The 10,081-nt window shown below is 43.5% G+C and overlaps 1 long non-coding RNA gene and 1 pseudogene across 2 annotated transcripts; one reads left to right on the top strand and one right to left on the bottom strand.

Moving 5' to 3' along the window:
* Nucleotides 1–402: 402 nt before the first annotated feature.
* LOC144715391 (uncharacterized) lies at nucleotides 403–1,510 on the bottom strand. The gene is made up of 3 exons (XR_013584624.1): nucleotides 1,149–1,510; nucleotides 1,011–1,070; nucleotides 403–520 (listed from the first exon to the last, which is right to left on the bottom strand). It is a non-coding gene; the product is annotated as an uncharacterized LOC144715391 (long non-coding RNA).
* Nucleotides 1,511–6,857: 5,347 nt separating this feature from the next.
* On the top strand, nucleotides 6,858–8,331 carry LOC144715402 (naringenin,2-oxoglutarate 3-dioxygenase-like; annotated as a pseudogene). The gene is made up of 2 exons (XR_013584627.1): nucleotides 6,858–7,681; nucleotides 7,929–8,331. The product of XR_013584627.1 is annotated as a naringenin,2-oxoglutarate 3-dioxygenase-like (transcript).
* The last annotated feature ends 1,750 nt before the right edge of the window (nucleotides 8,332–10,081 follow it).

A 10,081-nucleotide genomic window follows, 5' to 3' on the forward strand; every position in this document is an offset into this window, starting at 1 on the left:
AGTTCCATTATATTGAATTGAACTAATTTGGGTAATTTACTAAATGAACATTAATTATAGATCTGGGTTAAATTATTATGTGTATGGGTTAAATTTTGAATTTTTAATTATATATACGTTAAAATTAATTATAGTATTGTTGATAAATCTAAGAAATTGCACTATAACTTATTATTCTCGACCTATTAAAATATTATGTTCATGGTTTCAATTTTGATTACTTAAGTCAAATAATATAGATAACCAATACCTAAAATGGCGGTTCCCTAATTATTTTTTATATTGTTCCTTCCCTTTAATCACTCGATCTGAGCATGTAAATAAAAATAAAAATGGCAAACCTTTACTTTGTCCAAGTCAAAAAAGTTGTAGACAGTAACTTAAATGTTCAAAAAGTATTTATAGTATTTTCAGTACGAAGGAAGTGGACGTATAATACGACGCAGAAGACTGGTAAGCACCGAAACTGCACCGTTCCCACACCATAGCCGCCTCCCACGACCAAAAGGCCAGCCACTTCCTGAAAGTACATGGAATGATAATTATGAGCTATAATTGACTGTTTAGTAAGAAATGAAGTATATGACACAATAATTCTGAACCAAAATATATCTCAACGGTTTGGAGTGTGTTCATCGGGGGGAAGCATATTGGTGGGTGTGACAGTGAGCACTGTTGCATTGAAAAGTGTGTAATTCCTTTGAGCGATAAATTCATGCTGGAATATCTCAACGAAAATGCACATGTCATGGAGTAACGCCGAAGAATATCAACTTTGAGCAGTAAGACAAATCAACATATCTCAACTAATTGTTAAGGAAAAATTAAACACCACGTTCGACTGCTGTACACCGCATGTGCTCAAGAATAATCAGAACATGTCTACGTCAAAATTCGCAGGGTAAATCTAAGACAAATTTAACTTAGTATTTGTTTTTAATCAAAATTGAAATAGTAATTGGTAGAGAGAGAGAGATTGAAATATTAATTTATAGACAGAGTGTACTTACAATGACGATATGTGTCGTGAGTGAATGACACAGCGCAATCATATTGTCTCTCCCGTTACTCTGTAACATGAAACGTAGAGAGTCAATAAAAGAGAAACATGTTTCTGAAAACAAGGAAAACGATAGAGCATAACCCACCATCGGCCGAGCTGTCATCATCGTCGGAGTCATCATCGGAGTCGTCAGAGTCCCGCTCTACATGACGGAACCAAGCACGAAGCATCATCAACATCTCAATACTCTCCGCATCAAGCCGTGATCTTCGATACATTGTGATGCCTCGGCCGACTGAAAAAAGTCGCTCCACCGGTGCACTGGTCAGACTCATGGCGAGGAATTGGCTAGCAATTACTGTCAGATTTGGCAAGTACCGCATCCCAACATCCTTCCACCAACCTAGGGGGTTGTCTTCCTCCTCACTCCATGGGATGTTGATATACGTATCTAGCTCTTGCCTCAGCATTGAACGTGGCCGTTGACGAGTACACGGATGCGTATATTGCCGCTTGGATGAATATTGCTTTGGACGCTGACTTAGCGACAACATTACCCGCTCTGAGTCGCTTTCATCTACTTTCATCGTAACCGTAGACTCCAATAGACTACCAAGATAGGAAAGCACACTCTCTCTACACGAAGGATGAACCACATCTAATTTTGAAAACGGATCTAATGTTGCGATTGTAGCGACGGTATTATTGCCCCAAAGTACCATTGCATACTGCATCAATTTGCTATGCATAGCACCACACGCTGACCGTAGGGCATTCTGGCGATCAACATCCAATGTTGCCCCTGCATTGTCCATGGCATGCTCAAGGTGCGTCGTGAGCTCCGACACTAAAGACGTTACTTCAGTTATTGGCAATTTCTTCGCCGAGCACACAAAGTCAGTTCCTTGGCATAGTGGCCCAAGGATGCCCCGGTATTCATCTATCAACTCCTAGTCCTCCTAACACAGGCCATAATCTCTGGTGGGCATCGAAAGGAACCGCATAGCCATGTGGTCCAGGACATCTTTCTTACCAAGAGCACGCTCTAACATCATGAAGGTTGAGTTCCAACGCGTTGGGCAGTCGATCTTTATCTTGTTCAAATCCGGCAAATCAAACATCTTGCACATGTCAACATATTTTTCCATACGCTGCGTGGATCATTGAATGGCATTCACAATGGCTCTCACGCGTGAAACGGCTTCCCCCAAAGGTGCAACTAGTGCCGCAATATCTTCCTCAACATGTGAATCAGTCAAGTCTTCCGTGTCCGACGGTGTTACTGGGCGAAGATCTCGGACACGTAGTAAATTAGTTTTATGGGGTTCTTGATTGCGAATGACTCTGAACCCGGCCTGGACGACTAGGTTCGGGACATGAGCAAAGCATGCTACATGTTGGTCCATGGTGAATTGGGGGTTTATTATCTTCAACTGATCCACAATGGAAGCAATCATTGTTATGTTGTTGGACGCATTGTCCGTGGTGATGGCACATATCTTCGACTCAATGGCGTAATTATATGCAACTTCCACGACGATCGTCGCTAAGTTCGAGCCGCTATGTGATCCCTTGATCTGTCGCAGTCCTAGAAGAAGCTCACATAGCTTCCAGTTGTTGTCGATCTAGTGGGCAGTGATTGCTAAAAGGGCGATGTTGTTTTGGGATGTCCAAGCATCCACGGTAAGTGATACGCTGGAGACCTCTGCAAACATCTCCACCAGCTTCCCTTGGACATCAGCATACATCCTTTCGGCCGTCGCCTTGACCGCATATGGACTAGGGATGTCGCCCACCACCTGTGTCCCATAGAACCACAGCCTTCGGAATGACTTCTTCTTTACAAGACGCCAAGGAAGATCGTTGTCGCAAATGAACCTAACGAACTCTTCTTTTGTCTGCTCCATGGTGATGCCGCGTAAGTATAACTTATGTGAGAGTAATTCATAGTGTAGAATGGTTCTCTACTTCAGCTTACGTCCATTAATTTTGTCGTGAACTCTGTGGTGCACCTTCTCTAGATGTCGCCAAAATACATTTGTGCTCTTGTCTTTATTCCTCTTGATGACGGCCTTACGGATGGGGTTCTCTTCTTGACATAGCGTGCACTGATACTCGCTCGGGGCAATTTCAACAAAATGATCTAAAACTTTTGACCGATTACGTTTGCCGCTACGAGTTGATAGGTTATCATCAACCTCGATTGCGATGCAATCTGCGGACATCGACGGCATAGCCTTAGCCGTCGATTTTGGGGTAGTAGCAGAAGTGGCTTCCATTACTCTACCTAGGCAATTAATAACGCAATCATTTATAAAGTACGTGTGACTTACAGTAACTAGTACATTCGGTCGACCACGAAATTCAGTAAAAAATTGCAATCACATAAAATATTGGAGATATTTTCCTCATACATAAATAAATTTTCCATTACCATGGTTGCATAATGAACATTTACAAAAATCCCTGGAATTCCGTAAGCAAAAACAAAATTCGCAATCCATAAAGTCGAATAATATGCGTAAAAATTTCATACCGTTGCTATCGATCAAACGCAGTAAGGGAGTAAAAACATCAGTAAAAAATAATCGTTATATCGTTATCTCAATAGGTATTTCTTTTTAAAAGAAACTTCATTTAAAACGTTATCCCAATAGGTAACTTCATTTAAAATGCTAAAGATAAAGATAGAGAGAAGAGAGAATGCTAGATAACGAGAGGAGAATGCTAGACATAGGAAAACACTTTCACTTCAACAACTGTGTTCTTCCACGTTACTGGATATATTTAAAGAAAGAGTAGTCTTAAAAGTTTTAACCAACTAAGCTTGATTTTGAACATGGCATGGTCGTTACTCGACTAGCTACCCATTGCCACCGCCATCCGCCAAGGGGACTGTAGTTGTATGTGCACCGGTGCTGACGTGGTCGTCGCGAAAAGGCTGGGTTACCATAACTTGGACAACCGCAATCATCTCCTGCGAAAAGTTATGGGCTTCCCAAAAAGCTGCATGTGTGAAACAATTTTCTGGTACCTTTTGGGGGGGATCCGGAACCCCAAAAAGGAAGGGACGTAGACGGGAGAAAAGGCGGTGTGAACTTTCAATGATAAGGGTGTGCTGCCGGGGCGTGCCATGTGGAAGCAGGACTGTTGGGGACGGAAGGAAAATTTCCGCCAGTAGTGGATTCGAGGAAGGGTTCGGGGTGTCGGAGTCTGAATCTGAGGAAATGTCGATGACGTCTTCATTTGGGTGATGATAGGCCAGGCGTTGGAGGAGCAGATGAACACTACGATGCGGAACGCATCGACTACGATGCAGGGTATCCTCGCATGACTCGGCGTGGTGCTGGGTTTTTAATGATGAACAAGGCATAGTTGTCGGTCTAGCCCGCGACTCCCTTGTACCTGGAAAATACTCGTCCCACAAATGGGGAGCAAGTGTTAAAACATCGGCCGTAAACCATGTGACGAGACTCGATGCCTTCTAGTAACGATTCCATCAAATGAATCGTTGGAGTAAAACTGACCAGTTTTGGTGAATCTGATGAGCATGAGAGTCTTCCATTGGGTGAATTTTTGGAGTAAAACTGACTAGTTTTGGTGAATCTGACGAGCAGTGGAGCCTTCCGTTTGGAGGAAGTGTTGGAGCGGCTGAGAACTTCCAGGGGGGCTTTCTACGGAGGAAGTTGAGGACAGGATGGGTCAAACTAGAGAGAAGAGGGAGATGTAGACATAGGTGAGAGAAGCTAGAATGATGAAGAAAGGGAGGGATGCGATGGAGGAGGAGACACAAGATAGATTGTTGAAGATAGAGAAATCCATCACAAATACTACAGAGCATTCATTTCAAGATTTTATCGGGATTAAAAAAAGATCTCCGTAGTATATACTAGACTTGGGAATTAGTGAGAATAGAGTAATTTCGTCTCGCAAGGATTAAATACTCCTCTACCCCTACGACTGATCTCCGCATAAGATATATCTACCTGAGCAGACCAATATTGGAAAAGGATTTTTAAACAGCACACTTAAATCTTATCCAAAGGAGGAGTAAGGATAAGAAGATCTCTAGACTATGCGGATTTGGGGTTGTAAAAATCAGATTTAGGATATTTAAATGAAGTTTAAAATACTCTTCAACTTCCCGATTTTTTTATTATCCTCTAAAGGAAATCTGTTCTGCTGGGATCAAATATGGACAAGGGGAAAAAAGAGTGGTTATGGACAAGATCACAGACACTTTCATCTGCAGCGAAGATAGTGGGGCGGAGCTGATGACCATAGAAGAGAAGCTGTTATTTTTCTCAGCTAAGTGACGATGCTTATTATAAACAATCTCATAGCTGGATGTTAAGGAGACTATAAATTGGTGTGTACAAAAACGTCAAGCATAAACAACGGCTAAAATTCGTAATGACGCATGCGTATTGAGGATGACTCCTTAATGGAGCACATATGAGGGGAAATAAAATTCGATTTCCATGGGCGCAGCTGTATCCTGGTCATGGCGGTAGTAATTGTATGGTGAGGAATAGGAGACGGATTAAGTAGGTTGTGGAAGAAAACTGGTCCGGAGATAGATTTAATGGAGTTTGAAAGGAGATAAAGTCGGAACATGGATTCAATGGATTTAGAAGGGAGATAGACTCAGTGGATAATGGGTATTCCCTAGAACCTTACAAGGAAATTGAATTGGAGAAATCAAGAAATCTTTTATTCTGCGAGTCAGCAATTAAGCAATACCTCACCATTGGCATGTAAGAAAGCCCCCATTATGCACAACCATCCCCTCGAATAATGAATTAGCTATTAAGGAAATAGGGGTCTACAAAATGGAAAACGAGTGTATTACACAACCGTTCTTAGATTTCCAGACCAAATTTTTCTGGCCAACGCAGGTGAAAAATGGATTTCCCAATCGTGAGCACGGCTTCTGGAAAACCAAGGTGTTACACAACAGAAAGGCGTTACGGACAGCACACAGGCGGTGATCACGAGTTCACAACACAAATGCACTTAATGGCGCAAAGAAATGGCATCAATCAAGCTAAGAAAAATGGGATGCAACACAACAACATTATAATAAAGCCATTGAAAGAGAAATAGATGAGAACATACCCTGACGTCAAAGAAGCGGCGTAAGAGCGCTCAGCTCCTGCTAGGAGACTTCATGTTTCAGAATAAGACAACAGGTGATCGTTCCCGAGTTCAGCCTCCGGGGTGCTTCCTCCTTCCTTCAGAGTTATAGGCTACCAGCGGATGCCCTAAATCTGCTGGGCGCGGGAGACTGGAGACTGGAGAGTCGAGAGTGGAGACTGGAGACTGGAGAGTCGAGAGTGGAGAGTGGGGATTGGAGATTTAGGGCTCCAAATGCGGGCTGCAGGGCGATTTATCATTTTTCTCGAATATATTTTTTCGTTCGGGACGAAGGGCGGGACGATTTTGTGCCGGGATGGGACGAGAAACTGTCCCGGCATTACTGGACGGGACGATTTTTCTGTCGCCGGACGAAAAATCGTCCCGTCCTTCGTCCCGTCGGCTTCATGCGTTCACAGATTCTGAATATCCACCATACCCGAGAGTCCGCAGAAGAAATAAATGTACGTTTACGACAATGCGTCCTTGGCTCCGACCGCAATTCGACTGCGGAAGACGCAGCGCGATTGACGGGATACCAATCTCGAAAGGCTCCGCCGTTCAGTATACCTACCTGTCAAAGCTAATTCGTCTATGAAATTCTCGCAAGTAGATGTTATGTGGTTTTGGGAGTCATCAGTCTGAAGAAACGCGGTCGAGGATCAGCCGCAACAACCGGGCCAGCGTGATGACCGAAAGGTAAATGAATTAGCCCTTGCCCGCCGACCCTACTGTCTACCGTCGTTGTAAACCGTAGCTCAAACCAACCAGCCCATTCCTATTTATCAGCTTTCGCTCCACTTCTGCTCCAGACTTGAGGCACTAGTCCAGTCATGGCGCACGTTAAGTCACCTATCCTTCTTACTCTCGCAGAGGAGAAGACGCTGAGAGAAAGCTTCGTTCGCGACGAGGACGAACGTCCGAAGGTGCCCTACGACCAGTTCAGTAATGCCATTCCCGTAATATCTCTCGCTGGCATCAACGAGGAGGGAGTGGATGGCCACGAGCCCTCACGGAGAGCTGAGCTGCGACGCCAGATAGCGCAAGCGTGCGAGGAGTGGGGCATCTTCCAGGTGGTCGACCATGGAGTCGACCCCGCGTCAATTGGTGACCTTCCAGGTGGTGCAGGACTGGAGGGAGATCGTGACCTTCTTCTCCTACCCTAAAGCGTCCCGAGACTACTCGAGGTGGCCAGACAAGCCGGAGGGGTGGCGGGCCGTGGCGGAGGCCTACAGCGATAAGCTCATGGAGCTGGCGTGCAGGCTGCTGGGGCTTCTATCGGAGGCCATGGGTCTGGAGACGGAGGCGCTCACCAAGGCGTGCGTCGACATGGATCAGAAGATGGTCGTTAATTATTATCCAAAGTGCCCTCAGCCGGACCTCACGCTGGGTCTGAAGCGCCACACGGACCCCGGCACCATCACGCTACTGCTTCAGGACCAGGTCGGCGGGCTCCAGGCGACCAAGGACGGCGGCCAGACCTGGATTACCGTCCAGCCCGTCGAGGGCGCCTTTGTCGTCAACCTCGGCGACCACGGCCATGTGAGTATCGTATATGGTCAAGTCGAAATGGCCCTCTCTCTCTCTCTCTCTCTCTCTCTCTCTCTCTCTCTCTCTCTCTCTCTCTCTCTCTCTCTCTCTCTCTCTCTCTCTCTCTCTCTCTCTCTCTCTCTCTCTCTCTCTCTCTCTCTCTCTCTCTCTCTCTCTCTCTCTCTCTCTCTCTCTCTCTCTAAACAGAAACTTCTAAAGAACGGAAGAGTTATGAGACGATTTCTTTATGGGAGTGCAGTTCCTCAGCAACGGAAGGTTCAAGAACCCCGACCACCAGGCGGTGGTCAACTCCAACAGCAGCCGTCTGTCCATCGCGACGTTTCAAAACCCGGCGCTGGAGGCTGTCGTCTACCCCCTCCCCTGGCCGTCAGGGAGGGAGAAAACTCCATTATGGATAAACCCATCTCCTTTGCGGAAATGTATTGGACGAAGATGAGTCGTGACCTCGAGTTGGCTAAGTCAAAGAAGCAGGTCAAGGCCGGGAAGCAGGAGGCCCTTGTCGTGGCCGCGGACCTGTCGGAGAAGAAGACGACAAAGGAAATTCTGGCGTAGGCTTTTGCTTCTCTCTGTGCTTTTATGGCGTGATGAATGTTACCATTTCGATGACAATAAAGACGAGGTGGGAGGGGACCTAATTCAGATATTTTTATCTCAGTGAAGACCGGTGGCACCTAATTCAGAGAATTTTATGACAATATATAGTCGGTGGGACCTAGTTCAGATATCAAAATGAAAAAACCGATTGGTTTGTGGCAGACAAGAATCAGAAACATTTGCCGCTGCTTGCTCCTCTATTCTATTTTTGGCCCTGATATAGCATAAAAATAGTTATTTGCTGACCTTACTTTGACGTCAATTTATACAGGTTTAGAAAAAACCGTGTGAACCTTATTCCTTGAACCTAGTCGGAAATTATTGAAAAGTAAATGTATTTTGTTTGTTTTTTTAGTATACCATGTCAGTTTTCATTCTTGAATCAATACGTTTTTGTTGCTGTCCAGAGAAACACATTGTTGTAGACATGGATCGTCAAACGCAGTCTCTTATCCATACTGTTTGTCCAACCAATACGTCCGATATCCGACATCGGACAACCAATATTCAATATCCGCAAAAAAAATGGGCCGGTGTCTGATATTGAATATTCGTCGATATTCGTCTTTTAGATGTGGACGGATATCGGAGACGGATATCGTTTGGCTAAGGACGGGACGGGGGATCTCGGATACCAGCTATTGGTTTATCGATATCCGATATCCGAATATTTTTTTCCCATCTGGAAGAATTCTAAGATTATTTAAATTTTATATTCTGCCCAGCCATTTTTCATATAAACCCCCGTAATACGTTGCGCGCGCAAACGGATGCTACTTGTGACATTTTTAGAGAAATGCCCCTCTGACTCTATATTCTCCAAATATGACTAGGAAACTATACAAAAATAAAAAATTATTCTTTAAGACCCTATAAATAATTTATTTGGATTCATACTCACACAATGTGTAACATAAAATTTTTTAAGGGGCCTATTTCTAAATAATATTTAAAATATTTTCCTTGAAATTAGAAATTAAACTAAAACCTTATTTTTTAAAAATTTATATCATGTATGTAGTGAAGATGTCTCCTTGTCCACCAATAAATCAACAAACTTCTAGGTAAATGTTGAAAATTCTGTAATTAATGCCCACACTATATTGATCTTAAACATGATTTAAATACATACATACACACAATATAGCCAATATCACATTAGTGCATTAAGTAAAAGTTTTAAATATTTATATGAGTATTTTTGCAGGATCCACAATCGATAATTGGAAATTTTTAATCTTGAAAAAATCTAGAATTTTTTAGGGAAATGTTGAAAATTCTGCAATTAATGCCCAAACTATATTGATCTTAAACATGATTTAAATACATACATACACACAATATACCCAATATCAGATTAGTGAATTAAGTGCAAGTTTTCAATATTTATAAGAGTATTTTTGCAGGATCCACAATCGATAATTGAAATTTTTAATCTTGAAAAAATCTAGAAATTTTTAAGGAAATGTTGAAAATTCTGCAATTAATGCCCACACTATATTGATTTTTAAACATGATTTGAATACATACATACACACTAGGGTTCGCCCGTCCCGATACCGGTACCGGATGCCGGTATCGCGACGGATGCTGTATCAGATACCGGAAAGGCATTTTCCGGTATCCATTTTTTCGATATCCGGATACCGAATATCGATATCAGATATTGGTTGCTACAGTGCCGATATCCGATATCGATATTCGTCTCGATGTCAGCATCTATCTCCGTCTCAGCGGGGCAGATGACGATATCGGATATCGGATGCGGATATCGAAAACCGATATCCGCACCGAATT

This window comes from Wolffia australiana, chromosome 2, assembly GCF_029677425.1.
Source record: "Wolffia australiana isolate 7733 chromosome 2, ASM2967742v1".
NCBI lineage: Eukaryota > Viridiplantae > Streptophyta > Magnoliopsida > Alismatales > Araceae > Wolffia > Wolffia australiana.